This window comes from Athene cunicularia (assembly GCF_003259725.1).
Source record: "Athene cunicularia isolate RWA chromosome 8 unlocalized genomic scaffold, athCun1 chr8_part1, whole genome shotgun sequence".
NCBI classification, from domain to species: Eukaryota; Metazoa; Chordata; class Aves; order Strigiformes; family Strigidae; genus Athene; species Athene cunicularia.
In genome coordinates, this window is record NW_020799109.1 from 17,637,910 (window position 1) to 17,651,168 (window position 13,259).

Consider the following 13,259-nt stretch of genomic DNA (forward strand, 5'->3'; position numbering starts at 1 on the left):
GTGGTGCCAATGGCAGCATGGAGAGGAAGGAGATTGCGCTCAGGGGTGTTTGTCAGCAAACTTGCTATAGCAGAGAAAAATCTGAGCAGGGTCAAAACACAGTGGTGCTCTCTTCAAACCTTCAGTGGAGTTATGTCATGTTGCATGTTTTCATGTGTATAAACCTGTTTCCTACTGGATGTGTATCAAATTCAGTAGGCTGTGGTAATCTTAGCTGTGTGTTTTGACACAACATGGTATTATTTTGAAATATTTACGTGCTCTCAGTTCTCAACTGCAATCTCAGAAGGTGCATTTCTGATAGATGAGAAGTGATTCTCAACATGTGGTTGCTCCCTCAAGCTTTGTCCCTTATCTTTGGTAGGTGATGCACTCTTGAAAAAGGGAGCACCATCACAGTGTTCTTGTTCTCTTAGAGGCTGACTGCAAACACTGGAGCTCTATATCTGCATAGTGAGACTCAGCATCAAAGAGTAAGGTATGCCAATCCTTTTCCATACCTGACTTAGTTTCACAGGGAAGTAACACTTCAACAACTGAGAAACCACAGAAGGGATTGGGCTGGGATGGGGAAAAATTGGCCTTTCCAAGACCTGGTTTTCCTTGTGTAGATGGACCTGACATGTTTAATAATGCTATATTTGCACCTCTTGATGAAAAGGACATACCATAAGAAGTTGGTGACATTATTTTCTGATGCCTCAAACAGTAAAGATGGGGGGAGAGAGAGATTTGCAAGTGAAAAAATGAGGAAACAGCTCTTTGTTGCCCAGTTATTTTAGTGCTGCTGTGGTTTAGCTGTAATATTGTGTTACTCTGTCCACAGCTTTTTATGGGCCTCTTCTAGAAAAATTTTACATTTAAATAAATAATACATTTCTCTAATTTTATTATTTCAAGTGCTAGAGTTTGCTTGCAATTATAACATTCCACTGCCTCCAGTGATTGGATATATAAAATCCTGACTTTTGTTGCTGAGCAATAAACTCCCAAACTTTCCACTTATCTGACTTTGCATTTTGTGAAGTAGCTCTTGCTTGGTATATTATTGGAAGCTGTGGAAAAGTTTTCTATGCGTAATTAGAATTGATTTGGTGAATAAGGCATCAATCTTTTCCCCATTCCTTTAGCTCTTATGTTCTGCAGGAGCTGGCCAAAAAAAATGTGATTTTTCTGCTCATAAACTGAATCTGCTACCTTTTGAAGTAAAATGTTTTTCCAGGCAGGCTGCAAAACAATTTTTATGGGCAGTTCAAGTAATTACGTAAGGAACTTAATGATTGTTAACATAAGTGGTGTTTGAAATGTTAGGGGGAAAAAAAATTCCATGAAAATAAATTTTGTAAAAAAAAAAAAAAAATAAAAAAAAAAATAAAAAATTCCAAATAGCCCCTGCTTCCCACCTCCCCACCAAGTGTTGTTTTGAAGTCCTGTGGTAGTTAGGGAGAACACTGCTGAGGGTTTCGTTCAGTCTTTTCTACAGAAGAAGCATGGTGATTTGGGGTTTTAGAGGCAAAGCTCAACCACCACCCAAAAAACCCCCAGATTGTTGCTTGCACCAGTGCTACAGGCTGGGGTCTGGCGGCTGTTTGCAACTGGATCTGGCAGTCCTGCATGCCTTGCCTTTTTGGCAGGTCATGCCGTGTGGTGGCTCACTGCCTCCCTTGATACTGGGCTGGGATGTCGGTGGTGTTGCTGGAGGTTGGGAGCAGCAGGCGTTGCTGTGGCATGGGGGAGATGGAGAGGGCTGTGGAAATATGGCTGTTGCATGGAATTTTCTTTGGATGCAAGAAGCAACAGGCTGTGATAGACAGTCCCATGTCAAGTTACCTTTCAGTTGATGAGTAATGGCTGTTTTTTCCTAAGTCTGTGTACTCCCTAGTGTCTGGGCAGCAGCTGACTGGTGGTAACATGCAGTCAGGATCTATAGCAGTGCCAGTATTTCCTTTTCAGTTGAGGAAATGGAATGGAGAGCTGCAGGGAAGCTCTGCAGGGTGTGGATAAAGTTTTGGGAAAAGGCAGAGGTGGGTGGTGATGAAGCATAGAGGTATCAGAAGGGACAGCAGCACGGAGCAAAAAGCACGAGTAATGTTATGGGAACGTATTGGTCCCTTCCTCCTCTGGATTATACTGTCCTGGTATATGTTTGTAGACTGAGAGAAGCTGGGATAACTGGCTGTCAGCTTGGTAAAATAATCAGGTTGCCAAGAACTCCATCATCTTGTTTAGCATAATTTCAGATTTATGGCATATTTGTCCATCTTTAATGCAGCTAATTTAAGATATGCAAATGTGATTTTAGCGCTCTGTAGTTTCTCTCCCTACGGTTCATGTAATTTTTTTTTTGTTTTGGTTTTGCACCCCTGCTCTGTCTCAACCAGGGTTCAGTCTGAAGGCAACAACTGAGAATCTTTTTCTTTCACTAAAAGGTTGTAGGGGATGGGAAAATGAGAATTGAAGCCTTCATCCATAAGCATTTACCAAAGCTTGTTTCAACAGCCACTTGTCTTTGTTATATCATCTGGAGGTATGCCAACCTAAAGAGCCCCAAATCTGCTTTGCTTTGACATTTACATAGATCCTTTTATGCAGTATCCTAATGAGGGGTAGGGTTACTTCTGTTTTCCTTGTATGTTTGATAGCACTTACATACATTGTTGGTAGAACTTGGGTGTTTTTTTGCAGTGTCATTTTCTTTTACTTGCGTGGGTTGCTCACATATCTGTGTTAGTGGGAAGACAAACACTTGAAATAGAAAAATATGATGAGGCAAGGGCTGTCAAGTATTATGCATGTATTCTGTACCTTGCATGCTGAGGCTCTGACATACTTGAGGCCTCTAGGTACTTCCGCAATGTAAGTGTTTAGCAATGATAAACTGCAGTGTCTGGCAGAGGGATTCAGTGTGCAAGAACAACACCTGAAAAAACAACCTATCATCCTTTCTCTGAAATGAGCCAGTTTCAAGGTTACTGTCGTTCAGAGGGGGTTCGGTAGGGTGCTTCCATTCAGTGTATGGAATGATACTCAGTGGCCAGCACTTGTTTTAATAATGGTCAGTAAAGTAATATTGATAGAGCTGTCTTATTTGACCTATTTTTTTCTTGCATGTGTGCTGCAGTAATTCTTTGAGTGTGGTTTGGTGTTTTTTTGGATTTTTTTTTCAGAAATAGTCAATATACCAGGAAAAGACCCAGTCAGTGAAAACAACAAAGAAGAGTGGAAGACCAGAAAGCCTCCAGATAGTCCCTAAACAACAACAAAATGAGCTATACTGTGGTCAAGGAGGGAGCTGCTTGCAGCCAAGGGCACTTGCTAAGGGGAAGATGTGTTATGAGAACTTGTCAGCTATCTTTGATTTTTGAATGAGGACAAATGTAGTTGTGTTCTCCAAATAAATGCTTGGAGTAGTCATGTTACTTAGTGTTCCTTATGGTATTAAATGGCTGAGTTTCCCAACTTGTCACAAAAGGCCTTGGAGCTTATTCTTGGCTTTCTGGACAGTCAGATCACAGATGATGGAACTAGGCAGGCTAAAGGGTCATGGCATTTTAGCAAGAGATTCTCTTAAAAATAACTCAGTGACCTTTTAGAGTTGGAGGTATCCCCAAGATAAGCTGTTTCTGATTGATCTGAGGCCAGGGATATGAGTGTTTCTTGCTTATTAAATTCACCAAACATGGATAGATGTGTACAGGGTTAAAAGGCTGTGTGGATCAGCACTGATTGAAAATGTTTTCTGAAGTTTGAATGGGTTAAACAGTGTTACTGATGTTTCTTGACACCTTTTTTGAAATATCATCTACGATATTAGAAGTGTATTTAGGGGATGGTCTTGTTTTCATTCTGTACAACTGGAGGGCACATAAAGAATGTGCATCTTGTTTTCAGAGTAGTCATAGACCAGTCTTCAGGAGCTGACTCACTGCTATTTTGTAAGCAGGGTTTGCCTTCCTTTCATGCGGTTCTGCATTTTTCCGTTCCCTAGTCCATGGTAATTTAGATCATAAGTGTGCTGGTGTCAGAAAGCCTGCTTCCTACAGTAGTATCTTATCCCCATGTGCGTGGTGTGTACTTGGTCTGATTTGATATTAGCAAACATAATGTTTGATTATTTCATTTCTTTCTGGTTGGGTCTTTATCAAACCATGGTACAAAGCCACTTTCCCTGTCTGTCTTAACATGATCATCAATAAGTGATTGTTAATTATTTTGGGGAGTATTGTATTTAGCCTGTTATTGTTATACTGTCTCACTTCTATAGGCTTGTTTTCAATTTTTCCTGCATAATATTTGAGATTTGCCTATGTTTCAGATTGACTTGTTCTACTTGCATTTTAACTCCGCTTTGCTATTGGGATGCCATACTAGGGCGGGACTGGGAAAAATAGGCCACTGGAAAGAATCAGAAGGTCATGTGTGGCTCCACACAACTTGAGCATTCAAGTTACAATTTCTAGTATGTAGCACACCTTGAATTGTGATGCTGGATTCCACTACTGACTTTCAAAATCACTTAAGCTTATTCTCACACTTTAGTAATAACACTTTATTCATGACAGATCAGGTATTTTCCTGTGATTAAGAGTAACTTATTACTACTTTTTACTTGAGTCAGTTGTTTGGGTTTTTTTCAGATTTTTTTATAATGGCAGCTTAGGAGGTAAGGTGCCAGAAGTCTTCAGCACTGTTGTCATTTTTATTTTTTAACTAAAAGCTTTTCTAAAAATATCTGTATACCGATATGTAAATCAAACTCTCAAGAGATCTGCTACCTGTAATTTTTTTTTTATAGCTTTGCTATGTTAAAGGTGGAAGGTCTGATTGTTTTAATCGATGTTTTTGCAAAATTTTTGTGGCTGAAAAGCTGACAAGAGCCATGTGAATTTCATGTTACTTCTTCATGATTAAAATCAATGGCAGCAGTGTGGGCTGCCACTAGAAATATTCCCAGGAAAACCATATGAGACTAGGGTAGAGAGAACCCGGCAGATTTTTTTCCTGTTCCTCCTATTCCACTGTAGCTCCAAGGCTGAACATAGTAAAGGGGAAAAATGGAAACCATTCCCATGGAAAAAGGGTGGAGTGATACCACTCTTCCTGATAGTAGTCAGGAGGCTGTGAAGAGGGGAGAAACAATAGGAAGCTTTTCGCTTCCTGGGTGGAGTTTCACATTTGACACTGATAAGTGGCAGCCTGATAGGAAGGCATCGGGCTAGTAGAAAGGCAGCACCTTCCCTGGGAGCTGCTGGACTTCAGTCTGGGTGTTCCTGCAGGAAACTCCACCCTCTCGTTCTATCTCTGGTACGTTTTCCAAGCCTTGATGTCGTCTTGTTACTGCTGGCAAAAAGTTGCATGTGTGGGAGATATGCAAATGTGTTGTAATGTTCTGATATAATTTTAGCGCAGGAAAAGAGCAAGCTCTGTACATAGGATCGCCAACTGAGCTCCAGTCTTGCAGCTTAGTTTATTTAGTAGAGCTGTTAACTCTGAAAAAAAGGTTTACATAGTCGTGGGGTATGGGATCAAGTTCTTAATTTGTAAGTTTAAAAACCAACTCCTTTCAAGACATACTTCCATAAAACTAAATTCCATTACAGACAGTAGGAACTGTTGGAACTGTCTGTGAGTGTAAAAGAATTGGATTGTTTAATGACATGATTATTGAGGATTTCTGATGATGTTAATTCTCTTATTGCTTGCAGTGCATACTGTCACCAGAAGAATAATGGCTTTGCTATGAAAAACTGACATGGACTTTATCTTCTCTTGTTTCTCTCAATGTGAAAATTCTAAATACTGTTTTGCATTATGGGGTTTTTTGTAATTTTTCTTTCCAGGTTCAATGAGAACATGATCTTTTTGTGGGAGAGAGGAATGAACCTACTAAATCCTTTCTCATATGCAGGGTTAAGTATTGCACTCAGGAGGGTAATGTTCCAGTGGAATTGCAGTCTTCTCATAACAATTTAGACTTTGGTAAAGAAAGTGGATGAGTCATTGCAGGGGTTTGATGGTTGAAAAGACTGATTAATAATTAATTTTAAACCAAGAAGCCTTTTCCTGTGTCCCAGCTTTCAGCCATTCAAAAGATCATCAGATTCCCACATGTAGTTTAGCATTTAAGTACTATGGACATGTTTGTTTTGATGTCTTTCCCTGAAGTGCAAATGTTGCTTTTTCTTTGCTTTCCTTTACATGTTATTTATAGAGATATAAATGTCAATTTTGGTTCGAGCATTTTGATGAGGTTACAGCACTATGAAAGAGCCAAATGTTCCCGTTATTTTGCTCTGTGTTAGGGTTAATTATACTTGCTTCATAATCTTTTTGAGTTGCACTGGTGTGCTAGGTGCTTCATGGGTAAAGGTATTTCAGTTTTTCAGTGTTTGTAGGCTCTTGCATAGAGGTTCATTTGCTTTTCCTCAGTAGGCATTTGTCAGTCAAGGCCTTTTATTTCTACAGGTTTGTGTTTGAGCTGAGTGTCTAACAGGAAACCCTAGGTCCGTGGTACCTTTTTGTCTTTATATGCTGGGATAGTGGTAAAAGTAGAGAACGCTGTCACCCTGAAGGGATGACTCAAAACTGGCCCTTTGCGTTCAGTTAAACTAGCATAAGTAATCTCTGCGGAGTTTTTCAGCTGCAGTAGGCCAAAGACAGGGGATCAATCATGAAAGGCATGGAAGCTTTAGCAAGCTTTTGGAATCCTTTAAGATGTAAACTGATACCCTTTGAGTCCTCCTGTCTGCAGCAGATCTTTGATACAAGGTAGGTCTTGTGGCTCCGATCCTGGAAGAGGTAATAAGCTGGGTTTTGTCTTTTTATTAATTAAAACCATGTGCAGTCCTAGGCATTTTTGGTTGCGAATCTTGAATGTTCAATGCATGGTGAATATAAGTCAGGGCATTTGTTTGCTAACAGTGTGCAAAAAGCCACTCTCTGACCTTATTTTTATTTATTAGCATGAAAGGTGAATGAAAACATGTAATAATTTTAACTTGAGCTGTTGTTATCATTAGTAATTTAAACCTGAAGTGCTTCACATTTTCAGTTCAATGGTCCCCTTAGTCGTTAAATTATGACTTCTCCAAAAAGGAGATGGCTGTCAGGTATTTGTCACTGAGATGTAGCTACAACCTTCTGGTGTTGGTGTTTGTGACATTGCATTTTGTCAGATACATAGGGTGCAGCAGCTGAACCTTGCACTTTTCAAGGCCTGAGTCTGTGAAGAGTTGTCTAAATTTTCCAGCTTGCAGATAGCAATACACTTTGGCCTACTTTAACCGTGAACTTTAATTTACCCTAGTCAGAAGTTAAGATTTAGTTGCACTGCTGTATAAATTCTGCATAAATAACAGTTGTCGTGTGGTGCAGAGTTACTACGAGTAAGGTTTTTAGACTGGAAAAATAGAGTGTGCAGGACTGCTTTGCAAGGATAGCATTGGAGTTAGAATCCAGTTAGTTTTGTGAAAAGAGTCTGTTTGTCTTTTATAATAAAACAACCATTTGCCTTGGCAGAAAATATGGAAGGGGAAGGCTTTTTTCTCTTTAATTTGTGCTAAAAGGATTGAAAGCGGGAAATGTGAGGATGATGAAGAAATTTTAGCTGCAGGGAAAGATATGCGATTTTACTTATAAAACTAAACCTTGAATGCTTGTTTTACTCCAGTGAAACCTTCTTGGGTAAATGTCATGAGCAGGACAGGGTTGGGTGTTTACCTGCTGGGTTGTAGAGAGAGGAGGACAGGAAAGCAATTTGCTATTGAGGGGTGCTGGGAAGAAGTTGATGATTTCATGGCTTCAAGTAGATAAAACTTGCTCTGGTTGGCAGTATGGGCAGTGGAATTTGACAAGAAGTGGGAGGGGAGAAGGATATGTGTGACTAGCATCATGGAAGGAAGAAGCAGGGTCTGGAATTCAGAGTGACATTTTTGAATATGTGAAGTAAGCCAAAGGAAGCTAGTGGGTGTTGGGACATGACTGATTTGCTCCCGTTTGTAGAGTAGGTGTGGACAGGAGGACAGTGAGAAATCGCTGGGCTCTGTTTTAACCTAAGAGGCAAAACACTGTGCAACTGCACTGGTCAGAAGGAAATGTCCCAAGGCACCCTGGTGTGCTCTGGGTCCTGGTGTTTGAGCCTGGCAGTGCAGCTGTATCCAGGGCACAACTCCAGAGCTGCTTCACTCTGGATTCCTGCTGTTGGAAACCACCTAATACAGAGAAGACCTTAAACAGAAGTAGTTGCAGTTACATTTGCTTTTCCTGTGGGATCACTGAAGAACCTCAGGACGGATGAGATAGGGGTCAGAGATGACCTGTTTCCTCCAAACCTTAGTTTTTCCGACTTGCAGACTTTCCTGCAGAGAGATTTTGTGGGTTGAGCAATGGTGCTGTAAGGGGATTCTGTGGCAGAATGGGTGCATCTGTCTGTTGAAACTTACCCCAGAGAGCAGGGCTCACCAAGGCATCTTGCCTTGTATGCTTCGCTTCATCCAGAGCCTGTAAAGCAAGAGTTAACATACACAAAATAGTGGCTAGGCAATGGTTTTGCATTAAACTTCGGTAACTTTTGTAACAGTGTATCTCCTGCTAATTACTTCCCTGCTGAATAGGTGAGAAGTGAGATTTTTTCCTTTTTTTTTTTTTTTTTTAAAGCTGAACTGGAAATAGTCCCTATAGGTTTTCAGGCTTGGCCCCAAGAACATTACTTGTCATGTGGTGTCACATCAACTGAGATATCCTCAGACAGTAAGCCTGCTTGGATTTTCTGACACTTGCCTTTCTCCTAGTCTTGTCACAATTCCTCCATCATTCAGTCTGACTTCTCTTTTATGTTTGGGTTATGGGGGTAGCAATGCCTGTGAAACGTAACTATCCATGAAAAGTAATACTCTTAATATTCTTTCAGCTTTTCTAATGGGATCATTTTTTACGTGTACATTTGCATTAATAGCAGTTGGCTGCTTGTTAATAAATACGGTGCCCTGTGAAAATGATGGGTTCCTATGGTGCCCTTAGTGCTGCAGCTTTCACTAGCTAGCCGTGCCTTTGCTTGTGTGCACAGCAGAGTTGTTTACATGTTCAGAATATGCTAGAGGCAAGGAGAAAGGAACAGCTTTAATGTGATGCAGCTTAGATGCTTTGTGGGGGAGGCCTCAGAATTGTTCATAACAGGATCAAATGTCGATCAGTGTTTCAGGGAGAATAAAGTTACTGTTTATGAGAAAACTGAAGAATAGTTTATTACATGCTTTCCAGCTGTCTTAAAACCATCTAATTTTTATCCTGTCTAAGAAAGTGTCCCTTCAGTCCTGTAGAGTATGAGTGGTACCTAGTAGAAGCATCTATCCGAACCACTCCCATTTGGCTGTGGCTGCTTCTCTGGGCTGCCTTCAGTAAGGAAACAAGATGCCAGCTTCTTTCAGCTCTTCGTTAAAAGCCTGGTGAACATGTCATTGAGGGTGCTGCTGGAGGATTTACTGGCTCCATAGAGAAAGAAAACAGTTAACTGACATTAAGCCATGAACATGAGAAAATGGCTTCTCCCTTATTGCAAGGTATAAAAGCTGAAGGGAGAGGACAAAGGCAGAGGAAGTGGCTAGAGAGGACTGGGGAAGAAAACAGCTGAAAATCTCCTCCTCGCTCTCTACAGCTATTTTTTGTCAGTGACAAAACTGTGGGATGAGCAAAGCTGATCTATATCTGCAGTAGGCCCTGGCTCTGATCTGAAAATGTATCCCCAGGAAAAAACAAAGAGCCTAGCTGTGGGGGAGGGAACATCCGAAATCAAGGCACTTCTCTGCTGGATCTGAACCTGCAATTCCTATTCCAGGCTGCTTTGTGTTGTATTCAGGTGATGCTTGAAATCTTACAAGGGGCTGTCACATTTTGTATTAGATTGTGCCCAGTGTATCAGCTGTTGGGGCATCAGGCTTAGGGTTTGGGAAAGAGCAGCTGGGGGATGCAGCTTGCAGAGAAAGGGTAGGGATGGAACAGGGAAGGAGGGAATGGAGAGCAGTCTTGGAAAATTGTGTCAGAATAAGAGGCTTTTCAAACCAAGGCTTGGGTGCCTGTTGGAAATGCTTCTCTAAAACAAACCTGGCAAATAGATGGTCATGAATTTATTTACCAGATTTCAAGGTTTTCTGATTGTGTGGTTTCTTGCATTCTTCTTAGTGGTTTGGTGTTGAACCAGCATCCCCATGTGTTGTGTTGTCTGGGCCTGTCTCCCAAGGGAGATATTTTGGACAGTTACTCCTAAGTAAATCCTGTGTGTGGTTCTGGAGTTAAGGGCTTGTCTTCACATGCAGTTGAGAAATTGTTTGAGTCAGCGGAAGGTGTGAATTTAAAGTTAATTGCTTCAACTGCCCTACCCTCTCTGATTCTGGAAAAGAGCATCTGAAGAGGGTCTCTAGCTGTTTATTCAATAAATTTTTTAATTTGTATGGGTTTTGTCTCTTTAGTAACGCAAAGTGCATTATGCAGACAGAGCCTCAAAATCTATATAGGAAGGCTGTTCTTAAGGATTTAGGAGGGTTTATGTGGATGCAGGTGTATTACTAGTCAGAAGTAGCACTTGTATTTTAAAGTTACTGTATTTTCATTTGAATTTAATGTGCATGCAACTCCTTCAGACTCTGCTAACCTTAAACAGAAATTGAGAGGAACGTGAATTGACTTTAGGCTTTTTGATAGACTTAAAAAACACTGTTATGGCATCTTGAAGCTGTCATTAACTGTGTGATGACTGAGAGTTTCAGTAGAAACTTCTAGGTCATATATTTGATCTTTTCTAGTGAATGGAATGTACTTAGGTGGGTAGAGCTGCTGATTTCTTGTGAGACTTTCTAGGCTGATGGGGAGGAGGGTGAAGGAAGTTAGAGGAATACAAGCCCTCTCAGCAAATCTTGGACTCCAAGCCCAAACTTGAGATTCTTCCCATCCCATACAAAGCTTCTTTAGATATGTGCCTGAAGCAGGGAACTTTGGCAAAATCTGGATAGTAGAAAAAGTCTGAATGTTTTAGTATCTGAGGCTTTTGTCAACCTACATAGTTAAGTTTACTTCAAGCCTGAGAGGAGGGGACAGAGGAATCCAGCACAGGGAGTGTACACTTAAGACTAAACTGTCTATGCAGACTAATTAGGGGGAATTTGTGTCAGAAGATATGTGTAGGGCTCTCCATTTTGTTTTTTAATGTACTGCTACAGTCTTTTTCCCCTTCTTCACTTTACATTTTGCTGTTTTGTTAAGAGGAGGAATGACTGAACTACTGTATGTGTTCCTCCTTAGTCATTTTCAGTTGTGCAAAATAAGTTGTAGTGGCTGATATCCAGTAAGAACCCAGGTTATTTCTGTTTCAGCTACTGAATTTAGACTTTTTCTAAACATCATAAGAAATTTCTACTCTAAATACATGCAAGTATGTGCTTCAGGAGCCGTGTGGGGCTCCTGATTGTGTGGAAGAGTCCATCATGTATGCTGAACAGTAGAATTACATCAGTAGACTGCTACTACCACACTTCCAGGATCAGTGTGTATGAATAGTTAGCATATATATTTAAATAAAGTTGTGAAACTGGAAGGTTCTGAAAGTTTTTCCTACTGCTGTGACAATTACAAAACCAAATGTTGTGGGTTTCTTGCTGAATATATTAAGTTTTATTGCTACGTGTAAGACTTGGTCCTAGAAGCTAAGGACTGATTCTGTACTAAAGTTCAGTTGACTGCATGTGCAAATCCGGGTAGAGTGCTGATGCATCCACCTTAGGCAGATAAGGACTGTTGTAGCTATGCTCGGAGTGCGTGTGTTTTGCACTGCTTTCCTTCTCTGCTGAGGCTGCTGAGGAGCACTGCAGTTTGTGTGGTAGTGCCAGATTAGGATAGGACTGAGGTCAGTTCATTTTGCATTGTTCATCAAACTAGCAGCAGATGGCTGGTAGTGTGCAGAAGCTGTTAACATGAGTAAGGGTAAGCCTGAATGTGTTTATTGTCCAGTCTGGATGACTCACCAAATTGGTAACTTGGTAAACGCTTTGCCCTTACAGTCAAAGAATATGAGAAATAAATATAGATTTTTTTTAAAAAATGCTTTTTGAGGTGTCTGAAATGGCTAATTGGCAAAGATACAGGTTTGTTTCCCTTTATGCACTGTTTTGTTTTGTTGCTTCTGTGGTGCTGAACATCCTGTTGGCATCATGGGGAGGTGTTCAGTGCCTTGGAAATTCAGCCCATTGCAGGTCAGCTCTTGTTTCAGCTGTCTGGCTGAGACAGCTACTGTGGACTTTGGTATCACACAGCTGGAAGTTGGGACCATCGAGTGTGACCCAATTACTTACAGGGCAGCCCCAAAAGAAAGTATACTTAATGCTTCAAAAGAGCGTATTTGTTATCACGGAGAACTTGATGTTATTGTAGAGAGGAAAATGTGAATGGAAAACAGAGATATCTGTAAGAACATACTAAGTAGTCCAAAAGCTGAGAATCTGGTTTAAAGAAAAATGACAGCAACTACACTAACAGCCTTCTGGCTTCAGGACACGTTTAGAAATTTCAAAGCAAAATATGGTAATTAAGGGGACAATGGATACTTGAGGATTATTGCACATTAGAAGTTAGGAAGTAAGTTAGAGAACTAACTCTGCATATTTTCTACAGCTCAGGTGTGTTGGGAAAGAAATAATTCCAGTTACTAGATGGAGATAAAAGTAGCTTATGCGAGAAAAGTAGAAATATTTGTTAATACTGTTCCATATTTGGGAAAGTGCAAAATGAATGCTATTCCAACAGAATTAAATCCATCTTAATGAATAAAGATTTATTACCTTCTAGAGATAGACATATGTAAATCAGCAGCACTGTGATTGTTTTAAAGAGCTTGCCGAAAAGTCTGCAAGCTTGCAGACAATTTTTAATAACCGTTGGTATTGAGGGTCTTAAAATTAACTGTGCTAGAGTAGATAAGGGAAGAGTGGGTGACAGATTTAACCATACTCCAGCTAGCTTGACATTAATCCTCATCAAAATATTGGAAAAGTTAATGTAATATTCGATTGATAAAATATTAGACAGACTAATATCTGACTGTCACTTCAAGGGAAATGTCTTAGCAAAGGTGGAAACTCAAGTTATACTCGAGAGATGGATCTGCATGAGGTGTAGTAAAGCTGTGCCTTCAAAAGGCATCTCATGCAGGGGCAGGGAGACAGTCCAACCCTTGCAGTCCCCTACTACTCCCTGGCTCCTTCCAAGTGCTGTCT

At 40.5% G+C, this 13,259-nt stretch overlaps 1 protein-coding gene across 3 annotated transcripts in view; it reads left to right on the forward strand.

The window, feature by feature from the left end:
• The window catches only part of LRRC8D (leucine rich repeat containing 8 VRAC subunit D), a 52,529-nt gene that overhangs the window by 15,012 nt on the left and 24,258 nt on the right, over positions 1-13,259 (forward strand). Inside the window, exon 1 of one of the 3 annotated variants that reach the window (XM_026854252.1) lies at positions 5,219-5,304. The exons of 1 other annotated variant lie outside the window; for it this stretch is intronic. The gene's annotated coding sequence lies outside the window, so the exon portion shown is untranslated. Of the gene's footprint in view, positions 1-5,218; positions 5,305-9,687; positions 9,854-13,259 lie in introns of those variants that run through there. One more of the 3 variants, XM_026854251.1, reaches the window with a different exon arrangement.